This window comes from Micropterus salmoides, unplaced genomic scaffold, assembly GCF_014851395.1.
Source record: "Micropterus salmoides isolate LMB-PRFRI ecotype aquatic unplaced genomic scaffold, ASM1485139v1 Ms_hic_scaffold_13, whole genome shotgun sequence".
Lineage (NCBI taxonomy): Eukaryota > Metazoa > Chordata > Actinopteri > Centrarchiformes > Centrarchidae > Micropterus > Micropterus salmoides.
Window position 1 is genome coordinate 28,208,879 of NW_024040374.1, and position 25,297 is coordinate 28,234,175.

The 25,297-nt window shown below is 38.6% G+C and overlaps 1 protein-coding gene across 2 annotated transcripts in view; it reads right to left on the reverse strand.

Annotated features, from left to right (window-relative positions):
- LOC119901196 overlaps nucleotides 1-25,297 on the reverse strand; it is a 159,990-nt gene that overhangs the window by 116,525 nt on the left and 18,168 nt on the right. For both annotated transcript variants that reach the window (XM_038716749.1, XM_038716751.1), the window contains one exon: nucleotides 2,584-2,751. The gene's annotated coding sequence lies outside the window, so the exon portion shown is untranslated. The remainder of the gene's footprint in view (nucleotides 1-2,583; nucleotides 2,752-25,297) is intronic.

Below are 25,297 nucleotides of genomic sequence, written 5' to 3' on the forward strand. Positions count from 1 at the left end.
TTCATTCAATGCGACAATAACACAGCATAGTTCTAACATAGTTTAGGCTGCATTTGCTCTGGAAAAATGAACTCACATGGGTCAAGATGCATTTACATTAGCGCAAGTAGCACAATGAAATTTGGTAATACCCCCTAATCTGGCATTTTTCATCATACAGTGTGAACAACTGCAGATGAATTATACTTAACGCCCGGACCCAAAGCTCCACCATGTTGGCACATATGTTAAACACATTGTAAACACTTGAGCTTTATTGTTTGACTCCACCTTTATGGAAGATTTTATTGGACATTAATATTTGTAACCCACAGAAAACAATCCACAAATGTGTACTATGATGCGCAAATATTTCACTATCTACAAATGAGTATTTTTACATTTGTGATGCGTAAAATCATATCCACAAAAATACAGTGACTTCTACACACAAAACAGTTATTGCATATTTGCAGATTGCTTTCTGTCAATTTGCAGGTCACATTACATTTGGGACTTCCTTTTTACGCATTTGTGGAATTTCCAATCTGTACCACAGAGATCTGTAAACAGAGATCTGTAAATGTGAGAGCAGTTTATTAGCTACACCAGCAGGTGGTGGTAGCGAGATTGCCTCTCATGAGTTGTACGAATACCCATTGCAGTACCCAGGGTCATCTGTAGGAGACAACAACTTTTTAAGTTTTAAATCTTTGATTTTGACTGATGATTATTTTACACAAGCATAATGACTTAAGGAGTTTTCATTAGAAATAAACACCTTATAAATTAGCTTCAACCAAAATGCATTTGATGTACTGTATCCTTAAAGCCTAATAATTACATTAAATTCATTAAGTTCCTCTACATAAAACATTTAAAACACAGTTGTTTTAAACTCGGCATCATTTATGTTAGCTTATAGTCTTCTTCTCTTCTTTTATTGCCGCATTGCTACCTATCACGGCTCATTACTGCCACCGGCTGCGCACGACTCGGACCTTTATGGTGCATGTGATGGTTGACCACGAGATACAAACAATAAAGGGACCCTAACATTGCTCAGCAACTTCAAAAACAGAATTATTTTGGACAATTCAATGACAAGTTCAAATCTTGTGATGTAAATATCGCTTATCTGTGAAGAAATATTATTTAGGATCTAATATTTTTCAGTCGTGTCTATGGTACGTTCAACACCAGCAGTGTCTATACCTTGGCAAGGTAAGTACATGGCATTATTTGAAACCTCTTTGATATAGTTAAAAACACCACACCTTCACTGAGGTCTTTTTTATAGTACTATAACTACTACTTGACTGGGGCAATTCATCGACGTAGTCGACATTATCGATTACGTAAATACATCAACTCGCATTATGTGCATCAAGGCGTTGCTGCATCCGGTGTTAGCAGGGATTCCACAGGCTCCAGCTACAAGACCGTGCCTTCGACCGTCTAAAGTTTGGGAGATTTTTAGACAGACACTCAACAACGTGGTACTCGCTCCGTGAACTTCACTGCAGTACAACTGCTGTCCACAAATACATGAAGCAGCATGAACTGCTGTGTCATGCTCTGTCTCCACACAAGTACGGCACATTAGTAGCACGTAGTCCGTTAAAATGTATTTCTTCATTGCCTTCATGTTAAAAGTAATTTCTGCCCCGCTGTTGTCATGGCAACGTAACGTCACACTGTGTGTCATCTAACATTCGGCCGTTTCATGTTTTCTGTTTAACGGCCACGTCTGAGTGAGAAAATAGTTGAATCTAACATTACAGACTGTCTGTATAGTCTGCGAATCGTTTCAGTTGTTTTCTTTGCCCCACACTGATGCAGAAATAAATTTGATTATCATACAGCATTACTCAATATTGAAATAAATTTCAGAAACATTAAAGTAAAGTAGCCTAATTAATGTCTGTTATTGTTATTATCACAATACAGCAGTGACGTGTAAATTTGATTAATTTTAAGATACTGATACTATTACTACTAATACTGATTTATTGATTATTTTTCTTTAGAATACACAAAATTTGTCGACTAATCGAAAAAATAATCGTTAGATTAATTGATTTGAAAAATAATCGTTATGTACAGCCCTCCTAAAAAGCATTTAATAGTAAAGGTTTTCATGTATAATATTATTGTGCCCAGTCCCAAAAACAAAATCAGGGTTACATTTGGAATATTACGCAAGAGAGTTTGCAAAGGTTTAGAAAACCAAGGTTTAACACACATTTATGGAGCAGAGTGGACTGAGTCATTGTCATCATTAACACGCCTTACAAAGTATGCAAGAGGAGGTCCTTTATACTGTTTTGTAATCAAGCTCTGTAATCAAGTCCTAATAACAGAAATTATACAAATGAATGCCAATATTGCTCGCTAATAGTTTGACTACAGCCAAAGCCGACTGATTTAATGAACTCGTTATAGATCAGACCACTATTGTCTGTAGAGGCATGAATTAATCTTGATGAGGAAAGCAAAATCACTTCTCCCAGATTAACAGCTGTATTTTCAATATGGCTTTCACGGGCTAATTAAGAAATAGGAGCTGAGTCTAGCGAGAAGTAATTCAAAAGAAAGTTTTACCTCATCTCCATCGGTGGGGGTAATCTTGAGGGAGCAGGTCGCGGGGTGCCCCTCTTCCCAAAAACCTCCACGCCTCATCCTTCATCTGCGGCTGCTCGTCATGTCCCGTCACCAGCACAGTTACACCTGAACACTCTGCTGCTGCCAAACACCTGGCTCCATCTCCCACTGTCCAAATGAAAAATAAGCATAATCTGCCTTTCTGAGTATCCAGCAAATGAGGGATTTCATGACAAATTGGGTGGAGGTTTATTATGCAGAAGGGGGAGGCAGAACAGAGACAGAGAGGAGCTATAATAAAGGGAAGTGTAGTTTGGATATGGCAGAAATTGTGGTAATGACTTGTAAGATTTTGGCTTGGTAACTACTGTGGGTATATTTAGTGTCCATAACATGTTTTGTTTTTTTTGTAAAAACACACTTTGAATCTTAACTGAATGCTTTTAACAATCACTGTAGAATATATCATTTTAATGTGTATCCATTTTATATATCTAAACATTCAGAATTATGTACTGCATATCTACAATATTTCAATAAGAGATCTATTTAGCAACAATATTTTTTTCTAATCTTTAACCCAGTTTGTTTAAGAACCCAGCACAATGTGGTGAGAAGTATGATGATCATCGTGAGGAGAAATTCAGATTCACACTGTAATAGAGAATTAACTGCCTCAATAGCTTGATGGATGTGTTTCTTAAAACTTAATTAGTGTGAAGATAAGTGGGCGTTCAATAAATGTCTGGCAGTTGAATACAAGTGGCATTCAAAAACATTTCAAATTGCATAAAACTGAGAGAGCGCGGCAGGAAAAGAGTCATTAAGAAGCAAGAGGAGTGAACACAAAGGCAACTAGATTGTCATGGTTTGCAGTACTCTTAGGTGTACGTCAAATAGTCCCTGTTTCCCAAAACAGTGGGACTTAAGACGTTTGTAGAAGTATTGTACATTAACACATACTTTGTCCCTGCTTGAAGAAAGTGAGGCACATCATAAGAAGCTGCAGGAGCTGCAACAGGAACCAGAAACGACGCTTTATTGTTTTTGTTGTTTTTAAGCCTATACTTGTTGTCCTCCTTGTTCAGTGATGTAGAAGAGTGAAGTTTAAATTAAAAAGAAAATAAAACTAAACTAACACACATACAAAAATAAAATGATTTGCATAATTAATCTGCCAGTTCCGTTATCACCGGCCTCCTCTACCTCTTATCTCTCTCTTAGGGCTGAAATGTCACTTCCATGTTCTGTTTTCAGTTTTCACTGCAGTGAAGCTAGTTTTATGTTGGATATTCGACCTCTATCGAACATCCAACCTAAAACTTTAAATTTCACCGCGGTACGTTCTTCCAGATATGATGCCGCTGTTGCATTCAGGATAAACAAACGTGGAGGAAAGTGAAGCTTACTCATAACTGGATAATACTGAACAGGAGGAAGAGAGAGAAGGAGAGAAGTCTGTTGAGCCACGCAACATTATTCCAGCCATTTCAGCCATGATGTGTGTCAGGAAACTTTTAATGACTTGCCCACAGACATTCAGTTTACTTTCTAGTTCACCAAGACATACTGTTGTAGTGATGTTGGCTGTAGCAGGAGAGCTATGAGTATCGCAGTCTGGAGCTGTTGTGCGGCTCCGGTGCCGTTTCGTCCTCTCATGTTAGCTTTGCAGCAGCAAGTAGCATCAGTTTGCTAACCCACAACTAATGTATACTTGCTGTGTTGTCACTCTATATCATGATATTTGTCATGTTATTGGATAGACTGTTAAATACACCACATTACTTTAGAGGGTATTCTGAATTCTTTTAGAAAACATGAAAAATTTACGTGTAAGTGTTGACTGCTCATAGAAAAGCGCTTCTAAGGGCCCTAGTTTGTAGACTACAAAACAATGAGGACTGGTATGTGAGGAAATAACACGCCCCAACCTCCAAGTAAACTTCAGAGAGTGTGCATCCTTTGTTGTAAGTGACCAAAGCAGATTATTAAGACAACACAAATGAAGTCAAACAAAGCAGCAGCAGCCGAGCCTAACAGAATACGTTGAAAACCTAAACCTAACTGGAAAAGAATAAATATCAACCTAAGGAAGAGCGGGGACAGACAGACAAACAAACAAGAAGGGGAAAATGGCTTCACTCGCAAAATGGGACATTTAAAAAAACTGCCGACAGGCAGGCAATTGAATTTGCATACCACAAACTTTCATCTGGGGGATGTGAAGAAAGACTCCACCGCAGGAATCATTTAATATTTAATAAATTAGAAACAGTAGCTATGGCTAATTAGAATTTGCACATTTACAAATCAGCCCTGATAGCAAAACAAATTATGAAATATAACGGTGCTCTGTGGATTACCAAGGGAAAATCAGATGATAGACAAAGCAAATGGAGTATCACTAACAGCATACTGTCAGAACATATCACACAGCTAATCCAGTTAGAGGGGGATGCCATAGAGGCTTTGCTTTAAAATATTGATATGCTATTCCGTAAAAGCTTTTTTTTCTTTTTGCAAGAGTACACTCAGTCTAACACTTGCTTATTGCTCATGGGTCATTAGCCTCTCATCCTCTGCTGCTTGGCCAGTTTGCTTTGAAAGAAAGGCTTGTGATTAAATGAATGTGTTTGCTCTGGTACTCCATTAGAGAAGGTCTGGATGCTTGCAGTTCCATTGTTTATATTATGGGTACAAAAGCAGGCAGTGTGTAAACTGTTGTATTCATTATTAGATTACTTCCTGGTGTGATGGCTTTTGGTAAAAGCCATGGAATTCTTGTAAGGGGACTTGACGTGTACTCTGGGGAAAAACATTTATCAAATGATAAAGTCCAAGGCCGAGGCATATTCAAACTAAGCAGTTACAGAGTAGATGCCATACAAAATCTACATCAATAAAAGTCAAATAAAGAAATGTGGAATAGCACAGAGTGGATTACAAAGCTATTCTTCATGTCATTCTAAGGCTGTTAACATAACAAAGTGAGAGCATATTTATCATAATGTAGCAAACACATAATGTAACACTTTAACTCCATTTTACTCCAATTTAAAAATCAAATTTTCACTGCAGTGAGGTTTACATCTAGTCACTACACATACAGTATCTGTCCTTTATAATGCTGCTAAATCAAACCACAGGAGTGAACAAAATCAGAAGTGATGTTAGTGAATGTAACGTATGGTAGTGAATACTCCAAAACTGCCTAAATACTGGGAAAATAATTTGCATAACAGCTAATTTTGTTCATAATGTAATCAAACAGCAATCACACTTTCATAATACATAATTAAAGTTAAATTGTGTCTTTAGATTGTCGTGAATAACAACAAATACAGAAATGAACAACAGTTAGAAATACATAAAGTATGTTAGGGTAAGCACAATTCAGAGTGCTCTAAGAACCTCTGTGCTTATGTGATACAGCAAATGTATTTAGAGTGAAAGAAAATGTGTTCCAATACTGACACATTCAAGCAAACACATACCACAATATATCAGATTTATATGGGTCTCCAAAAGTACAAAATTTAATGCACACCGGCACTGTGCGACACATCAAAACCGCTATGTAAGCCTGCACTCCATTGGCGCCATTGCCGTTGATACATTTCACCTTGTTCTATTTCCAAGGCTCAACACACATCAGCTCTAAAGAACAGCAGCAATTTCATTACATTCACTTCCCGGCTCGTAGTTGCCTTCCCCTGGCTGCTTCTTCTGGCTGTATGATGCGCCTGGTGTGCTCTATTGACGCCAAGTGAGGCACGTCAAATAATGCAAGTGCTGTGATGCTGGCTCTTAATTTGGAACACGTCACCAGCTCACTCTTATCCCTTAGTAAAGGATCAGAAAACTTCAAAAAAATAACAGCAAAAATACAGATTATTTACGCAGGCAATAAACAAAAGGCCAGATTCATGTTCTTTATCATCCAGCTTGTTATTGGCAACAAACATGGTATAAGAGGAATATCTGTGGAAACCTTTACACTCCTTGACAACAGGGGGCCAAACGACGCCCTTTGAAAGAAAAATGTGTTGTGACATTGTCAGCCTCAATCTGCAACTCTGTTATCACAGCCCGATATGATAAAGTTTAGAGACGGGAGGGTTTTAAGGCTAGCAAAACTACAGTTTATATGAACTATAAGTTTTCCTAATCACATACAAAGGTCAGTTACATAGTGATTTGAACAGAATGTTACAAATTACCCAGTTTCATGGGCTGTCCTGTTGAGAGGAAGATAATAGATATATTACTAATCGTTTTCTAATAATCTAGTTGTTTGTTAAAATAACATACCAATCTTTCACACTAATGCACACTAATAAAAATAAACCTTGATCGTGTAAATATCTGATCATCTGTAATGAGCTTGTTTCAAATAAGAGTTAGTTTTGTACGTGCACACATTCATGCTTTGTCTTTAATTATCGAACGTGTGGATGTGATAGAAAAGAACACTATTTCACTTTAAATATTTATTCTCTAGAACATGCTGTAGCATAATTGACACAGTTTTGCCCTGCACTGATAGCTAACATTTTACTAAAATAATATAAAAGAAACGGATACGTACATATCATTGTACTTTACAGTCTGAGATCTCTGACTAAAGAAGCTCCGCTGAATGGTGTGCATTCAGAACCTCACAACCTTTGGGCCTGCAGTATTTTTATTTTTGACACTTTATAACTAAATGCTGCCCATTTAGCTGTTTGTGAATAAAGCCCTTCCAGCTGCTGACTATTGCATTTTTTTTTATCTACAATTCATTTTCAAGAAACAGGAAAACGCAGAGATTTACCCTTTGCAAGTTGTACAGAATTTTCCAACATGGGTGGGAAAAGATAACAGGCCAAGATTTAATAAGCACATTTGCATAATCAATTCAATTTAAATTTTGGCTTTCAGCATCAACCGGTATTTCTGGTAATATTCTGCAACACAGAAGCAGTGTTGAAATTTTTATATTTACTTTTATTTTTAAATTACCAACTCCCATTGTGGCATTTTGCTGTCCTTTTATTCATTCAAGTTGTGAGGGAGTGAGGCCACCAAGATTTGTTCCAGTTGTTGTCTTGTAGTAAGTAGCAAATTATTTCTGTCTAGGAGAACAACATTTTAGAAGAGTAGATAGTCATCCGTTGTTCTGTTGTGTCAGTTGACATGGGTGAGCTATGCCCTAAACAATAAACGGGGTTTACAAAATTGTACCCAAATGTTAAATTGTACTCTGTTTGGTAAATTTAAAGCCAACTATCTGCCTGTTGCCCATATCCACTCTAGCTATGACAGGCCAATCAACACTTAGCATTAGAAAAGCATAAAGTTATCTCCAAACATGGTAAATATGCATGGTTTTATTTATTCATATTCAAATACTCTCTAAGATTGGCATGTAGAGCATGTTCACATATGGCAATATCTAGATTAGGAAACGGACTTTGAGATTTATTCATGCCTGCTGTCTGCACTGAAACTAAGCAGAATTTTAAATCAAGGACCTTCAGATGTCATTTGATGAGACAGAAAAGAAAAACAAAAAAACATTTGACATGCCATACAAAAGATTTTATAAAAATAAAAAAGAATTGAATATAAAAAAAAATACAGACCAAAAATCTTGCTAGCTAAACCAGTTAAAAATCATGTCTAGCCGAAAGTGTTGCCACTTGTACACTTTCTAAACTGCCTCCTAAATGTTCCATAAATGTATCAAACAATGGATGAGGCATCCATGAACATGGCTGCCCTTCTATTCCAATGAAAACCGCTCGAATAGTGCATTTGTTGGAAACGTTTCTGCTGCTTCCTACTACCTACAAATTACTGACAGTTTGGTCAGAAACATGAACACCAGTAGCCCGCTGGAGGTCATTTTGTAGGGCCCTGACAGTGCTCTTCCTGTTACTCCTCGCACAAAGGAGCAGATACCGGTCCTGCTGTTGGGTTTATGCCCTTCTACAGCTCTGTCCAGCTTTCCTCGTGTTATTGTCCATCTCCTGGTATATCCTCCATGCATGTGTATGTTTGTGCCATCCCTGGACTACCTGTGCAACCTGAACAGGCTGCAGGTACCGCCTCATGCTACCAGTAATGACAAGGACACTTGCAAAATGCAAAACTCTAGAGAACAATCAGGCAGGAAGGATAAGGAGAGAGCAGTTGTCTGTGGTCACCACCCGCAGAACCATTCCCTTTTTGGGGGTTGTCTTGCTGATGCCTCTCCAGTGCGCCTGTTGTCACTTTCATTTGCACCAAAACAAATGAAACTGATTCACATTCGCTTATGCTTCCTAACTGGACAGACTGATATAAGTTAAATTGACTTGATGTTATACTGTCATGTTTTGAATAATTTAATTTACTTGTGTCGAGCAAATAAAGCTGCATCCAAAACATCCATTCTGAGCAAAGGTTGTATTGCATGCAGAGGTCAAGCTATTAGGCTCGACTATGAAAATACAGCTAAGCAAGCTTTCATTTCCTTGTGGATGCAGCAGAAGCTGCATAACAGGCTGGCTTTGTAATGTGTCTTTACAAATGCATCACAAATAAAAAAAACATCAGAAGAGTGAATGATGAATAAAAGGATGGTTTGCTGCCCTTTCATCTGTACTAGTTAAAGTTAGCTAGCTGTAGACTGGAGAAAAAGTCAAATGAAACAAGCAGACTCATGATTCAATCTTGTGGAATGTCAAAAATTGCGCTACTTGTATAGGGTTGGAAATTGCTCAATATACCAGCCTGGTAGATTGAGCAATTTCCATCCCTGCCACTAACTTAACTATAAAGTTGAATAATTAATGCAGGTGTGTAGTAACAAGTTACAAGTAACGCAAAATGAGTATAAAAGTGTTTTTTTTAGTTGTTGTTGTTTTGTTTTTTTTAGGAATAGTAACGTTTCATGTTCCTGTACTTTTCTATTCTTTACTTAAAGAGGTGGTATTATGCTTTTTGGCTTTTTCCCTCTCCTTTATTGAGTTATTTTTTTTGTGCATGTAATAGGTTTGCAAAGTGAAAAAGCCCAAAGTCCAACCCAAAGGGAGTTCCCATCTCCCACAAAAAACACTGCTCTGAACTGCCTGAAAACAGCTTGTTTGTAGTCCAGACTTTTCTTCCGCTTTGCTGTGACATCACAGCGAAAGGCTAGTCTGACACACCCTCAAAAACACCGGTGGAAAAACACACTGAGCCGCAGCACACGTCCGCCTGCTGCCTCTCCTCTCCCTTCCAAACACTAGCTACCCTCCAGGCAGTCAATGGACATAAAGTTGTTACTGTGATGTAGAGACAGAGCTCAGTTAAAAGGGAGTTTCCAGAGGCCACTAGTGGTGCGGTTCTAAGATTGCAACCAGGTGTGTGCTCGTAAGCGTGCTCGCTTGAACTCATGAGCGAGCATAATCCAAAACACAACCACCTTCATAGAGAAATATGAGGTAGAGAAAACACAGCCGCTGTTCCTTTCATTCAACTCAGCGAGCCGCATATTGGCTCACAACTCCCGGAAAAAAGGCAGAGTGACAGTGGCTATAGACAGACAGGGAGAACAGACAGAGCAGGAAACTCAGGTAAACTTCCACTGCAACGTTACAGTAATAGTTAACTGTAGGTTGAACTAATCCATGCGCTCGTTACATGATAACGTTACATTTACTGCATTTAGCCGACGTGCTACATCGTAAGCTCGCCTGCTGCTTTCAGTAACCATCTTTACTATCTTTGAATCTGTCTCAGCAATGTCAGCACAGCTACATATATTAGATGATAATGAAACGGTTAGTGAGCCGGACTGAATATTATAATGAGATTGTGTCACACTCACAGTTAGACCACAGTAAGTAACTTTACTGTAACTAGTGATAGTGCATGGCTCTTCCTCTGTGTTGTTGTGACCGTTTTGTTGCAGTGTTTTATGTTATGTGGGTCACATTAGTTATAGCGACTGAGAGGTGGAGAAGCTGTGTATCTGAGTATTGGTAAAACCACAATAAACATAAACTGAACGTTACGAAGCAAACAGCGGCAGGTCTGAGCTACTGTAGCGTTAGCTGGCTGCTCCTGGCTGCATCACTGTAGGCTAACGTTAGTAAACAAATCGCTCCACATTTGCTTTTTCACCGTTACATCCTTTCTTGCAGGATAAATCAACATGGGTGGCGTTAATTGGTGAACAGATGTGGAAAGCGATATAACTTGGTAACTTGGTGCACCTGGTAATATTAGCAACTGCTCTGCGTTAACCGGCGAGCTAACATGACTTTCTCTGTGTTTCTCCAGCTTTACTAATGCTCACTTTGTTCTCACTCGACATCATCTGAACCTGTTTGGTCTGATGGGCTTCAGCACATAAACCTTTATTGTTGTTTGTATCCTTACGTGGAGCCTGTGTTTTGCTGTGAGACGGTTGTTTTATGGTGTTAGTGGACTGCATGTCGTTAGCGGTCGTTAGCAGCCGTGTTGTCGCTGTAGTCTGAGAGAGGCTCGGGAGCGCGCACAGGGCTGAATCCGACCCGGAGACTTCACATTAAAAGCAGAATAGTGGCTGATGCAAGCAACAGAGAAAACAGGCGTGTGCTTTGAGCCCACTGACAATAAGGCAATGACAATTTGATTTATAAAAATCAAAAACTTACATATAGCCCCTTTAAAACTATATGGATGAAAAATACATTTGTTACAGATTAATAAGTCACCACTCTGAAACTCTTGCTCCAGCCCATGTTGCTAAGCTGGTAAGGGGAGATAACAGCTGAACCGAAGCTGTGTTTACCGGCTTCTCACTCCGCCCTACTCTGCTTCTAATTGGCTAGTTGTCCTTAACAAGGAACTGCACACGGGCAACTTCCTACAAAGATCTTGTAGAGGTAAGTTGCATCAGTCCATAGCTAAAACAAAGCTTTCAACATACAGGGTGAAAAGAGGAGCTGCAGCAATGTGCAGTATGACAAAAATTATATATATATAAGTATATATATAAAAAAAATTAAACCATGTAAACCTGTTCTGGTACAACCAATAAATAAAATTATGAACTTCAAAATGAGCTTAATATGATCTCTTCAAGAATTTTTTAAACCAGTAATCTACATTTAATCTACTTTTTACTGAAATTTATTTTGTAGTAAAAAAAACGTGGAAAAGGTGACAGAAATATGGTATTTATTTGTTATATAATTTTTGGGGGAAATTAAGTCTCCTGATGAAGCTGAAGCTGAATGATGTTTAAGTTGCATGCTTCATGTACATCGTGATTTATTTCCATTAAATTTTAAACTGCATTTTCATTTTACTGAATCTATCCACTTATTGTCCAGGATATTCTGCTTTCCTTTAGCATGAGCCACTTCATCAAAAGCCTTGCACATGCCAACCAACCTTCACTATTGCTGGGTTAATTTAAGTTTCCAAATGCCAGGTATGGATTGCCACAGTGCTGCTGTTCTACTGTGCTGACATAAAAACAAAATACTGATTAAGAGCAAGAAAAGTAAAAATGTACTTTTTCATTCTAAATCTGTTTTCTGTAACAAGACGTTGTAGAGATCGGTCGCCACCTGCCAGAGATGAGGACTTGAGTTAGAGACTCGGACTCGAGTCCGACTTAAGTCGCACACACAGTGACTTCAGACTCAACTTGAGACTCATCCTCAAAAGACTTCAGACTCAACTCGGACCCGAGGTGCGGGACTCGTGAACAATGTTTATTTTTTTAGGAAACATCTGATGAGCTTGCTGTTATTCCCCTCCCTCCGTTACCTATAACCTGCCTACGAAACGCGTAGCAGCTGCTGTGCCAGTCATCATAAACTTTGGCTTTAAAACTACATACAACAAGGCCCAAACAAAGAAGCGCAGAATGCAAATAGGTTAGTAACCTGTGGTGAGTAAACATGTTTAGCTCAACATTGGCCATCTAACGTTAGCTTGCTTCTTGCTTTAGCTACAACCCATTAATGGTGTTGGTTTACTTGCCAAATTTGTGGTAGTTGATCATTTATATCACGTTAATTATTGCCATTGGCTGGAAAGAGGTTACAGGTTTATTGTTTATCATGTAGCCTAACCTTACAGTTTTATTTAGTTATAATATTACACTGGTTTGAGAGTCTGCAGGAAGTGTTGACTTACAGCAGTTTAAGCTGTCATTGATTGCATTGCACATTATGGTTGTGCTCTGTAAGTTAAAAACAGGTTACAACTTTATTGTCGACCATGTAACTTTACAGTTTTATTTAGTTAACTTAACACAGGGTTTGTTGAATTACAGTAGTTTATAAACTGTCATTAATTGTAGACACATTGTACATTATGCTACATGGTTGTGCTCTGTAAGTTAAAAACAGGTTACAGGTTTATTGTTGATTATGCCATGTCACAGTTTTATTTAGTTAACGTTACACTGGGGTCTGGGGAGTGTGTTGACTTACAGTATTTAATAAGCTGTCAATAATTGCATTGCACATCACATGGTTGTGCTCTGTAAATGAAAAACAGGTTACAGTTACAGTATTCCTTTTAGCAATGCAGTTTTATTAGCAACCTGGATTGAACGCAGCAGGTGATACAACATTCGTAATAACCACGAGAGACTTGAGACTTGACTTGGACTCTAGCTCAAAGACTTGTGAGCGTCTCTGCCACCTGCTAACCAAGACAGGTTGAAACTCTTGGTATGGACCTTGTTTTCAGATCTCAGGAGCAATCCTTTTACGATAAGATGTGCAATAATATAAGCAAGTTCTTCTGCATACTCTTTCGGTGAAATGACTAGAATGGCATCAAGTCCACATATTTTTTGCAAGTTGAGACTAATATGAGCCTGTTTAATTTGACCTCTACTGCAGAGATTCTGTTCAAGCGGCTGAGAAAGCAGAAAATGGATGTGAGGTACAGTATTGGTCCATGTCTTGGCAAAAATCCTCGATGGCAGACTTTATCTATCTGGTGTGGTTGTTTTTTGGGTTATTTTTTTTTACACATTTAGAGCAGTCTGTATATGGTTATTTAACATTTCAACCTTGGAATTTATGTCTTTGGATTCATGAACAGCAGACGAGTCAGTGATAGCCTGACACGCACCACGAGCCTTCATTCCTTCATGGGTTATTAGATGACCTTTCATCTGCTGCATTTCACAGTTCTATTGCTTAGACTCAAGAGTACTATTTGGACTCAAAAGGAGACTTTCATGGTCAGTGGAGCCAAGAGGGGCTAGAATGGTTGTAGTAGTAGAGGCATTTCATATTTGTAAAGGTTGTGTCCAAAACAACCTCATATTTAAAGATCTGTTGAATGTCAAGGTGAGAAGACATTGGTATTTTTGTGGGTAATTGGTTCAAATCCCCATCTGATAGGATGTTGTATTCATCGGGACAATGGAATTCATGAGATAATCTAAACCTTTTGCATTTGTATTGTATGTTATAATTTAATATTGGAACATTTATTTTTATATTATGAACAGAGGTTGACAAGCATTTTATTTGTGGTAGAATACAAAAACAAAAAAATGTCTGTTCTGTTATTCTTTCCAAAAGTAGCACTTATATCAGTTCAACAGTTCTGATGAAGTTATGTACTTACTTGAGTCTTGCAATTTGGTTGGATGCACTTACTGTAAGTCGCTTTGGAGAAAAACGTCAGCTAAATAAAGGTAATCTATCATCGCTGAGATTTTACTGGAGGACAGGCGTGGGTGGATCTAGCCACACACAGGGAATATTATCACTCTTATCTTCTTTTTACTTGTACTCTGTTTAATACCATGTATCATATACATTCACCCCTCACCCCATGTCCCAAGCCCCAGTCTTAAAACAGGCACATACAATGTTCATGAATGTCTGCGTGTTTGAAACAAATGCTCAAATTTTCTGATTCGACCCAGTTAAACATTATCAGAGGCCTCTTTGCCAGTTGACAGTTTGGCACATTCTGTAAAGAATCAAATATTCTCTTGCCACTACTGATATCCTATTGATGTTGTGACATTAAGTTAAATATATGCAGTTTAAAAAACCAGAGATCATCCAGTTTCATTTAAAAGACAAGGGGTCAGTCAGGCACTGGCAACCCACAATGAATCCCTTTTAAATGGAGGACGTGGGAGTGTCATTTGGAATCACAGACAGCATCCATTTAAAAAGGGCACACTTATTTGATTAGCAGCCATGATGGGAAGGCCTAGAGAGGACAAGGCACCCTTGATCAAAAGGGGAGAACTGGCTGAAATTAAGACAAGTAAATCCTTCTTGCTGGTGCCACTGTGTCCAGGTAAGCAAGGTTCATGGTTACAACTAAGACTATGATTAGATGGTATATCTTAATTCTGCAGACAAGTTTGAGCCACAGGATCTAGACTGGACAACAATCTCTGATATCAGCAACCAAACTGTTGATGAAGTAAAGCATGACTTACATCACAGCTACAGATCTCTCACTTGATACCAGTGACATGGATAGTGTTGTTAAGACACTGTATGTGATGTAGAGAAGATTATTTTGCCCTTCATATGGAGCCCCTCCACAGGCACGAGCTGCAGGCTCCACCCCTCCATCCCCATGTGCCAACATGTCAATCAGCTGTAATTGCCATCCTGGAGGAACAATATCAGGCCATGGAGCTCTAACAACACAGATTCATTGCAACACCTAATCTGCTAATGAGCTCAGCGTGGCTATTTTCAGCATTGCCGCAGACATCATAGCCATTGCTGAGGAGGCCTGGCGCGGCTTCCAGTGACAGCAGAGGACAGTTGGCCTGTTGGAGGAGGTACAAAGCAGACCTCAGCCTGCACGCTTCAGGACACCACAGCCAGTCCAGATCCTGTTTGGAGGGATATGTGTGATCCCAGCACATCACACTTGCTGCTTAATATTCTGATTTACAAAGCCACTTTTTCATTCCGTCAGATGCTGCATGGTGACATCCCATCGTAAAAACATATCTATGTAATCTAGGTTAGAACTTCCACTTACTTTGCTTTTCATTGAGCTCACAAAATCCTCTGCGAGCTTGGAATCAAATTTGATAAATAATACATGAAATAATAGGCCAAAAAGACGGGGTTTGTTTTCCAGCAGCTCTCTGGAGCTCTAACTTTCGCTGTTCAAGAACAAAAGCAAGAGGAAAAAAAGCAACACAAACAATCCTTAATGGAACTGATACAAGAGGCTTTTTAATTATCTAACTCAATCAGCTAAAGACCAGTGGATCAATGAATCCCCATTACACTCCCCAGCTCTGTGCCCAGACAGCAGCAGTTTACATCAGTTCAAACAGCAAGGCATGCTGCAGCTAAGTGACAGATTACAGGTTGTGGCTAATCTAATGCGCCCACAGCATTTGTACAGAGTACATCTTTAATTCAGACTGCAAGCTTCTCTCATTGTGACCATGTCACTTAACTGATACAACCTCTCTGAAATATTTATTATCCCCTGCAGGACATGTGACTTTACATTTTGAGGGCTTGTGAGTTTGCTGGGTAACCTACATTGTGGGTTTCGAAGAACAAAAGAGACCTCATTTTGATCTGATTTCCTGATTGTCAGATTGCATTCATCATAAATAAACCACAAACAATGAACAGCTTATTACAGGAGGGATCAAACTGCAATAAAAATTGCTTTAAGACATAAATCAAATATGTTTTAGTTTGGGTTGCAACACAAACACAGTAAAGTTATTCTGTTTTGGAAACTTTAATTGTAATTAACATGAAAAGTCAAAACTAGATAATTTACAATGCCATAACATTGAGAAAAGCAGCAAATCACTACATTTGAGAAGCTGAAACAAACAAATGTATGGAATTTTGTTTTAATGGATGATTTAAACATTTAATTGATTAAAGGTTCAATTGATAAGATTTAGTGGCATCTAGTGGTGTGAGTTGTGAATTGACACCAACTTTCCAGTCTACCACTGCCCCCTACGCTTTCAAAGATTGTACGACAATTACGGTGGCTGACGCAGCACAAAAGGTGTCTCTTCTGAGACAGCAGAGAGTGGAAAGAAATGAGGTTAGGTATATTTATTAAGAAATTATATTTACTTAATTATTCAGTAAAACCATATGTTATTGTGACTTGGCCACTGACAGATAACATGGAAAATGTAAGCCAAGAGTGTGTAACCCTGTCACTGTTTCTGCACCACAGTCCATTATAAAACACATAATAGATAAAGTTTATACAAACATTGACAAGGGAAACACATTCATTCTCTGTGATTATGGACCCTCACCAGAACTGCCCACCAGCAATAATATCTAAACCACGGTCAAATTATGGTGCTTTGATGACGGCAAAAGATATAAATAAATACTTAGATAGTGGTGCTTAAATAGATCTCATTCATGGCAGCAACAGTTACTCATATAATCACTTCTTCTTTAGTGGTTTTGCCTACAAAATTAAAGTGCGAGAAGCTTGTTTACTCTAACACAGTATTTGGGGTTGAACTGAGATTTTACTTTAAAAAATTCTGAACAACATTAAAAGCGTCTCTAGGTTGATGGATGCAAATCAAACACCGCAGCACATACCGTAATGTCATAAATGTTGTCCCAAGGTGGGATCAAACACCATGTCATTATAGGTGAATATTATGTCTCATATTCTCACCCACCACCTAAAAAAATTGCTCTGATGCAAAACTGATTTGCTGACCCCCGGCAATACATTAATACTAATTTTTGTTCTTCTAACATATGTATTCAACATAGTGATGAGTGTCTACACTGCCTGAATTCAACCAGAAGTAGAACAAGAAGAACATAGGGACGAAACGCGCTCTGTAGCGCTGTTTGTTTTCAGCTACTGTAGAAACATGACAATGCAACGTGGTGACGTCTGTGGATATGTAGATAAATGTCTCATTCTAAGGTAATTAAAACATAAAAGTGTATACATTGTTATAGATCTTATATTGCATTTCTGTCAATAAATACACACTGGACCTTTAACTTAAACTTAAAAAATCCCACCCCCTCCTTTCATTCTGACCAAATTAAATGATTGACAGATACTGGATTTCTTTCACTTGTGTCAGAGCATTTAGTTTATTGATTGCTGCCGGGATGTAAAGAGAGTTTCAACAAATATAACAAAAATGCTTCTGAAATAAATTGCCTACTTAAATACTGATATTGATCAGTGTCAACAATCTAATATTATTCTGCTAGTATAAACACCATCTAGCTTTTACTGCTCCCCAAAACCTTACCTCTCTATACGGACAGGCATTGTTGAATTATCTTTGAATTCTAGTAGTCATCCACTTTCAAAACTTTTCTATACAGATGTCTGTTATTTAAATGATGGATATGCACTGGATTATAATAGGCTTGAATTTCAGAATGTCGATTTTGAGCACAGCATATTTTCATCTGAGGATTGTTGAGACCCAACATGTCGATCATGTTTGGATTGCAGAGAATTCAATATTTCTCCAGGAAATTATCATGATCCAGACACATTCACAACCTGACATAAGATGATAAACACAACTACGTAACTGAAAATCCTTGATGTATTTCTCTGTGGATTACATTGATTCTTTTGGATTTGGAAGAACATAAAATTAATGCACGATGAAATCAAATCAAAGTCAAATGCTCAGACTGTCAAAGCAACATGTGATATTGAATGGGCAGTGTTGCTTTTGTCTTGCCTCTGCACAGAATTTGTTTCTCATTTGTAGGCATCCACACAATTATTTTGGGTAGTGCCAATTGAATATCTGATTGGGGTTATGAATTCAGGGGATTAATTTCACTGCAACAATGCATCAATTGTTTCCAGTAAGAGACGCAGAGGCGGTGTTGTTGTTCAGTAAACTGATCATACATCGAGTGTACTAATGCTTCTGTGGTGGAATCCATTGATCTGCTGTCCCCCTGCATAGTACTTTCCTAATGATATCTGAGATGCCACTGTTACAGAAACGGAGAGCAGCATTTCCCCAGCTCTCTAGAGCAATTTATTGTGGGAAGGTAATAATAAGTCTCTATTTGAAAAAATGGACTGGATGAGCCCCTGTCTCATTGTGGGCTCTGAGCCTGAAACCACAGCGGCTCATGGTGGCACTGGGAGTCATTTTCAATTTTTTTGAGGGAGACATCATTGACTGTAAGATAGCAGTTAAAAAGAGACAATGCATTGTATTTGTTAAAACTAGCAATTACTTTTTCCAGCTTTATTTTACTATTATTCACACTTTATTATTATGTTCTGTACAAAAGTGGGAAGGGTAAAAAGCAAGGCATTTTTTTAAATGGTCAATTGTGATCAATTATTTCATATGAATAAGATCCTGAGTTGCATGGTTGCTTGTGTTGGGATACGTTCCATCCAGACAGATGTTTCAAAAAGCATTACAAACATTAGATATCAAAATGTAAGTCCTATTTATGGTGTAAATAGGGTCCAAAGTTAGCACCTGCCACTCGCCAAATGCGGGTAACAACCTACGTTAAATAAAATAAATGAGGTCAGCCACCATTGCCATTAGGGATGAAACGGTTAATAGTGAACAAAATTATCAGTATTATCACGGTATTATTAAAATGTGCTGAAAAATATCAAAATGTACTGATACACACACTGAAACCATTTCGACAAGTTTTATATTGAAGACCACAATGCTTTATCATTAAATATTTCATATTATATTATTTTGCATAAAATGATCCCAAGCAAAATTACATGGATACAAATGAGTGTTTAGAAGACAGTGATAGTAACTGCAATGAACCAACTAACATAACTACAGAGCCTAATTTGACGGTTGCCGGATTTTAAATGAACAAAACATGTTGGTTGGGTGACTAAACTGTGTAACGTGCAATCATGTTCAGAGGGCGAATAGAGTCTATATGACGCATAGCCTACAGCAGCAGAACAACGTGTAGAGTTTTTACAAGAGCAGCTAACACTGAGAGCCTCAGTTTACAAGCTGTTAACAAGTCAGACAGACAAACCAAAGCTAAAAGTTAACTCAGCCTGCATTCACTATAAGGCAATTTTCTTCCATCAAGTTTCCCTCAGCACTCTTCTAAAAACCAAAATACGACCAGACATCACAATTCTTTGTTTGACCCTTGCTGTCCACTGTCGCTACAGTTTCCCTTATTTTAAATGGCAATGACTTTAAATTATTTACATGCAGTATTGCTACAGCTTTTAAAAAAGAAAATCTTATCTGTTGAGAAGCAGCAAAGTCAGTTGACAAATTTAACAGTGCCAACTGAATGCTGGGGGATTTTGAATTGTGTTTATATAACTGATAGACTGTCTTGTTTAACTAATGTAACCCGTGATATTTCATGTAGTTGAAAATATAATTAGCAACCCAAACCACCATCAGCAAATGTATTTCCAGAGCCTGTTTTTTCTGCCTGTGTGTCAGTGGTGCAGGATCAGCCACTGTATGGTAAACATAACACAGAAACTAACCACAGTCAAGTTTCTGGCCATTGATCTTCAGTCATTAGCTATGAGCTCATGGCGCCACTTAATGACCAGCAGGACTCTCAGGGTAATATGGTTATTGATCCTCATACCCCCTTTTTTATCAAACACTCTTAATAGAGGGTGTCAAAAAACATGATGGCCAAACCAGAAAAAAATGGTTTAAGCAAACTGAGACCTTTTCTTGCAGTGAGTCTGAAGGTCAACCTAGTTTATGTTTCATTTTGAATAGCAGACAGATAAACAGATTTAAAGGCAGCACGCAAACTATTTTCCCCAAAGACTACATGTGTTCCTAAAGCACTCAAAGAAATTTAGGAGCACAGTGAAGAACATTTTATTAAACAATTAACATGTATACATATTTATACTGTGTGTGTGCTCCTTCACCTTGTGTGCTATTATGATGTGAAAACCAGTGGAGGACTACGGAAGTGGACACTAGGCATCGGTTTGCTGTGTCTCCCACCACAGTCTCAACAGCATGGATGAGATAATAAGAGACGGGCCAATACACTAGAAGAGCTGGACAGGGCTGTAGATGGGCATCAACCTGGCAGCAGGACAGGTATCTGCTCCTTTTGCAAGGAGGAACAGGAGGAGCGCTGCCAGAGCTCTACAAAATGACCTTCAGTGGGCTACATGTGTGTATGTTTCTGACCAAACTGTCAGAAACAGACTCTGCATATCTTAGGAGTGTCACACAGACCTCCACGTGCTAGTAGATGGTATAGGGACGATGTAAAGTACCACCATGAAATCCTCAGAGCCATTCTCAGACGTTACACTTCCTCCTGGTGCAGGACAATTCCCGGCCTCATGTGGCCAGAGCGTGTAGGCAGTTCCTGGATGATGAAGACATTGACGCCACTGACTGGCCCTCATGTTCTTCAGACCTTAATCCAATGGAGAACCTCTAGGACATTATGTGCCGGTGCGTCCAACACCGGCAAGTAGCGCCACAGATTGTCCAGAAGTTCAGTGATCCAGGTCTGGGAGGAGATACCCCAGGACAATCAGCCGTATCATCAGGAACATAGCCAGACATTGTCGGCAGTGCATACAGTCACGTAGGGGCCATACACATTACTGAGTGATGTTAAGAGTTGCTGTGGCGAAAGTCACGGAAGTTGGATCAAGCTGTGATTCAAATTTAATTGTAAATAATTTTCCGGTTTGTGCATACCTATTTTTATGCGAGTCAAATACTCGCACTATAAAGCCCTACTCAGCAGTGATACTTTCAGACCCTGATTCAGATATTTTGTCTCAAATAAAAAAAGTTATTTGGTTATTGTTAGTTTAGTTTTAATCAACGTGTAACCTTAGAATTCAGAAGGTTCAATGTGTCTTTTTTGTCAAAAATGTGTTATTCACCTGAAACTCTTATTTGAAAAGTAATAAATATTTTAATTACTACTTCTAATGTAGTTCTATAAGTTCCCAATGGCAAAGTAACATGTACAAAGGAGAACAAATCAAGTTTAGCCTCTTTCTTTTCACATGTTCTGTGAAGTTTCAAGTTTTGAAACCAAAAAAATTATGTTTTTCTTGAAAATATTATGAATGACTGATACAAATTCCAACTAAATTGAGAACCATATTTTACGTGTTGATTTCTACCATTAGTTACCATGCTAGACAGCTAACATGTTAATGTTAATTACACAGCTTGAGCTACTGTTTCAAAATGTTATTTTTAGGGATGTCCTAACCAGATCATGAAGATCGGTATTGGGGCTAATCCAAACATAATTTAAGTTATCAGTGTCTTCTAAAATAAAGCTGACCAAAATCCAATACTTTCTTTACTGAACTCATCTGTGTTTTGTCCACCAAAGCCTCTTCTAACAGCGAGCATTTGGCCCCATATGCAAAAGAAAATCAGAGTGTGAAAAATGATTTGGCCGTACCGGTGATTGAGTCTGTTCTGGGTTGGCAAAATACACAGATTCGCTAAGCTCAGACAGAAACAAATCTGTTAACTGTCATCTCCAGCAGCTTCTAACTTTTAACTGGTGCTGACGGTCGCTATCACTGGTTAAAATGAGAAATGTTGAAAGCAGCTGGTCACATCAGCTATCGCTAATTTAAATTCAGGTAGCTAGCTAGCTAACTGCTGAACATTCTGGTTACCTCATGCTAACTCTAACATGTCCCTAACTGGCTTTGTGTTTTTTAATAACTTGTGAACTGCTCTCAGTGTTTGCTCTCAGACACTAACAGCATGACTCGACCGTGTTCAAAGAAATATGTACATTTTGAAGCAGAAAAGCTAGGAATGTTTTCCAAAGTTATGAAGCAATGCTTAAGCCAAGCCTGTTGCCTTACATCAAATAATGATTCCCAGTCACTTCCTTGTGAGTGAGGAATACAGCTTAATAATTTTATACTGATATCAGATCAGTACTTGGCATCGACTAATACCCAAAGCCCAGGTATAGGTATCAGTATCGGGACTGAAAAAGTCAGATTGGTGCATCCCTAAAGTAGATAGACAGAAGGATAGATTCCAATAACCCACAGTGGTTCCCACTAGCAATATGATAATCTAAGTGGAATTTACTTTTAAGAACTGAAGAACTGCCAATCTAAATTCATGCAATAAACATCAGGAAAAACCATCTCTGAGCATCAGCATTTCCAATAAAATTTTCTTTCAGCGAAAAGATAATTGGATGATTTCATGACTTCCTGAGATCTATTATAGAAAAAACACTCACTTTCATTACGCCAGACTTTGACATCATTTCAAGTTCTCATCTTACAAAAAAAAAGAGAAACTGGAATGGAGCACAGTTCAACCCCTGGGCTAATCGTGGGGCCTTTTATCTGTAGCAGAAAGAGTGTCTTTTGTCAGAAACAGCACCCTGAGTCTCGAGTGCAGAGGAGGAGGGAGAGTTCTGGGCATTGTCTCTCCGGAGGACACTAATGGGTTTTGGTGTCGTGTGTTTTTCACTCAACACTTGACACATGGAGCCGTTCTCCTTCAATCACTCCACTTTAATGTCCATTACGATGAGGTATGCCAAAGTAACGGACTGACTTTTGGTCACTTAGATTGTCCAAAATGAGAGTCTATTTTAAAGATGCCCCTCCTTTTAAAGTACCATCCTTTCTTTGCATCTTTGCACACTAAGTTGTCTTGGTAACACACAGCTGCACTGTATCTAGTGTGTATGTGACACTATTTTGTAGTTTAAAGTGCGTCTATGGCTGCCTGTCTGAACGCTTTTGTGTCTGGCCGTGTACGTAAGTAACAAGAAACTATTGCTTGTAATTCTCTTTTCAAGGCACTAGACTGTCTAATGAACCCCTGAATGCCAATGAGGGTGGGGGAGGAGGCTTCACAGTATTTGGGGCAATAAAAGATGTATTCTATCTGAAGAAGAAAATACATTCTCCTGAAATACAACTTCTCCTTGTCCTCACCTGGCACAATTTAAATGATTGCTCCATCCAAGTAAAGTAGGACACTCCATACCTCCTAATCCATTAGGCAATTAATTTGGGAACTTAAAACATTGCTGCAGATTTCTGCCGAGCGGCATTAGTAGCGTAGTTCTACTAGACAGAGAGCACTTGGGGGCAGTCCCTGAAACTTGAGTAGATGATTAAGTGCATTTCTGCTCCTGAGAAGAGATTATGTCTTGTGCTAGAGTCAGAGGATGGAGCATGGCTGTGGAACTTGGCAATGGTCGAGGTACATTGAGATAATGATGTACCTGTCCTCAACAATAACGCTAATCATATCTCACCTCTAGGGTATCGCTTTAAGGTCAGAACAAATTCCCTACCATACATTAAGTCCTTGTATTGTTTTAATGAAGGTGCATGGATTCCTGCCACAGATTGCACTTACGCCTCAAATACCCCGTGTGTATAAATGCCTCCAAATCCTAATTCTTTTCTCGCTTAACAAAAAAAATAAAAATACGCTGGAATACAGTACACCTCGGAACACCAAACATTATGAGTAAGGAGATTGTGACATATAAGACCGCAGGCCCATTTTTAATGAAGGTGAAACCTGGCCCGAGTTTACACTGAACTAAAGTCTAGTTCCCTAGAATTATAGCCATGCACCACCTTCCCACTCTGCACACTCATAAGGGCAGCCGCAGCTCTCCAAATGTACGGGGCCACTGAAACAGGCATCTGTGTTGACGCCAGGGCCTGATGGGAGATTTTCATAGAGGGAGCCATAGAGATATATTTATGTTTCTCCCCCCATTACCAGAGCTTTAAATAATAAAGTAAAATAAATAGCATCCATTAAACTGATCACATTGTGCTAACTCAAATTGTGTTTATTATGCTAATGGTACATGAAATTAAGAAAAAGACCTTGATGCCAGTGGATTTAATTAATGGGCTTTGGGAAAGGCACTGAGACATAATTCATTTCTGAGTAAGTAAGTCTCATTTGCAGTTCCATGGGTCCTCATGCCGCTGATTGCCTGAGTTATTCTTGCAGATGTGCTGCTCACAGCATGTCCCTCCATTAGAAATGAACACCTCATTATATAAACTACCTAATTAAACATAATACAGCTCCGCACTGACTCATTAATGCGTAGCCCTCTTTTCTCTGAAGGAAAGAATGTGAGGGGGGTGAAAAGGGAGAGAGAGACAGAGATAAAGCAAATGAGAGACAGAGAAAGAAGAAAAGGCGCTGTGAACAGTACAGGCGAGTCCACTGTAGTCCCATCGTACAAAGTAGGATCTACACCCTTTCACAAATTTCAGTCATTGTTACAAACATAATACAAAAGTGATGGAAACATTGGTTATAGGTGTGAAATAAACTGCTGAATAGTGTTTTTACTGTCTCCGAACAGCTAATTATATTCGGTGAAATACAGAAGGAGCAAGATTAAACTTCTCAAAGAAATTGTCACCTTTGTGACCAAAGGCTAACAACATCAGACAACACAAACTCCTGTCACGGTTGCTAGAAAAGTGAAAAAAGACACAAAATATCTACACTAATTAAAAGGATATACAACCTCTTTGAGTGCAAAGTAATCAATTGTTGGAATGCAGGAAGCACTCCATTTACTGCTTTGCATGTAAATAAAGAATGTCTAAGTGTCAATGTGTGTCTTCCAAGTGAAGACATTTTCGACGATGTGGTCAGTCTTCAGTTCTAGTGAAGCCATTTTAGGATTAAATTGGACTCTATAGGACTAGACTAGATACTTTGGAATATAGTGCTGATGGT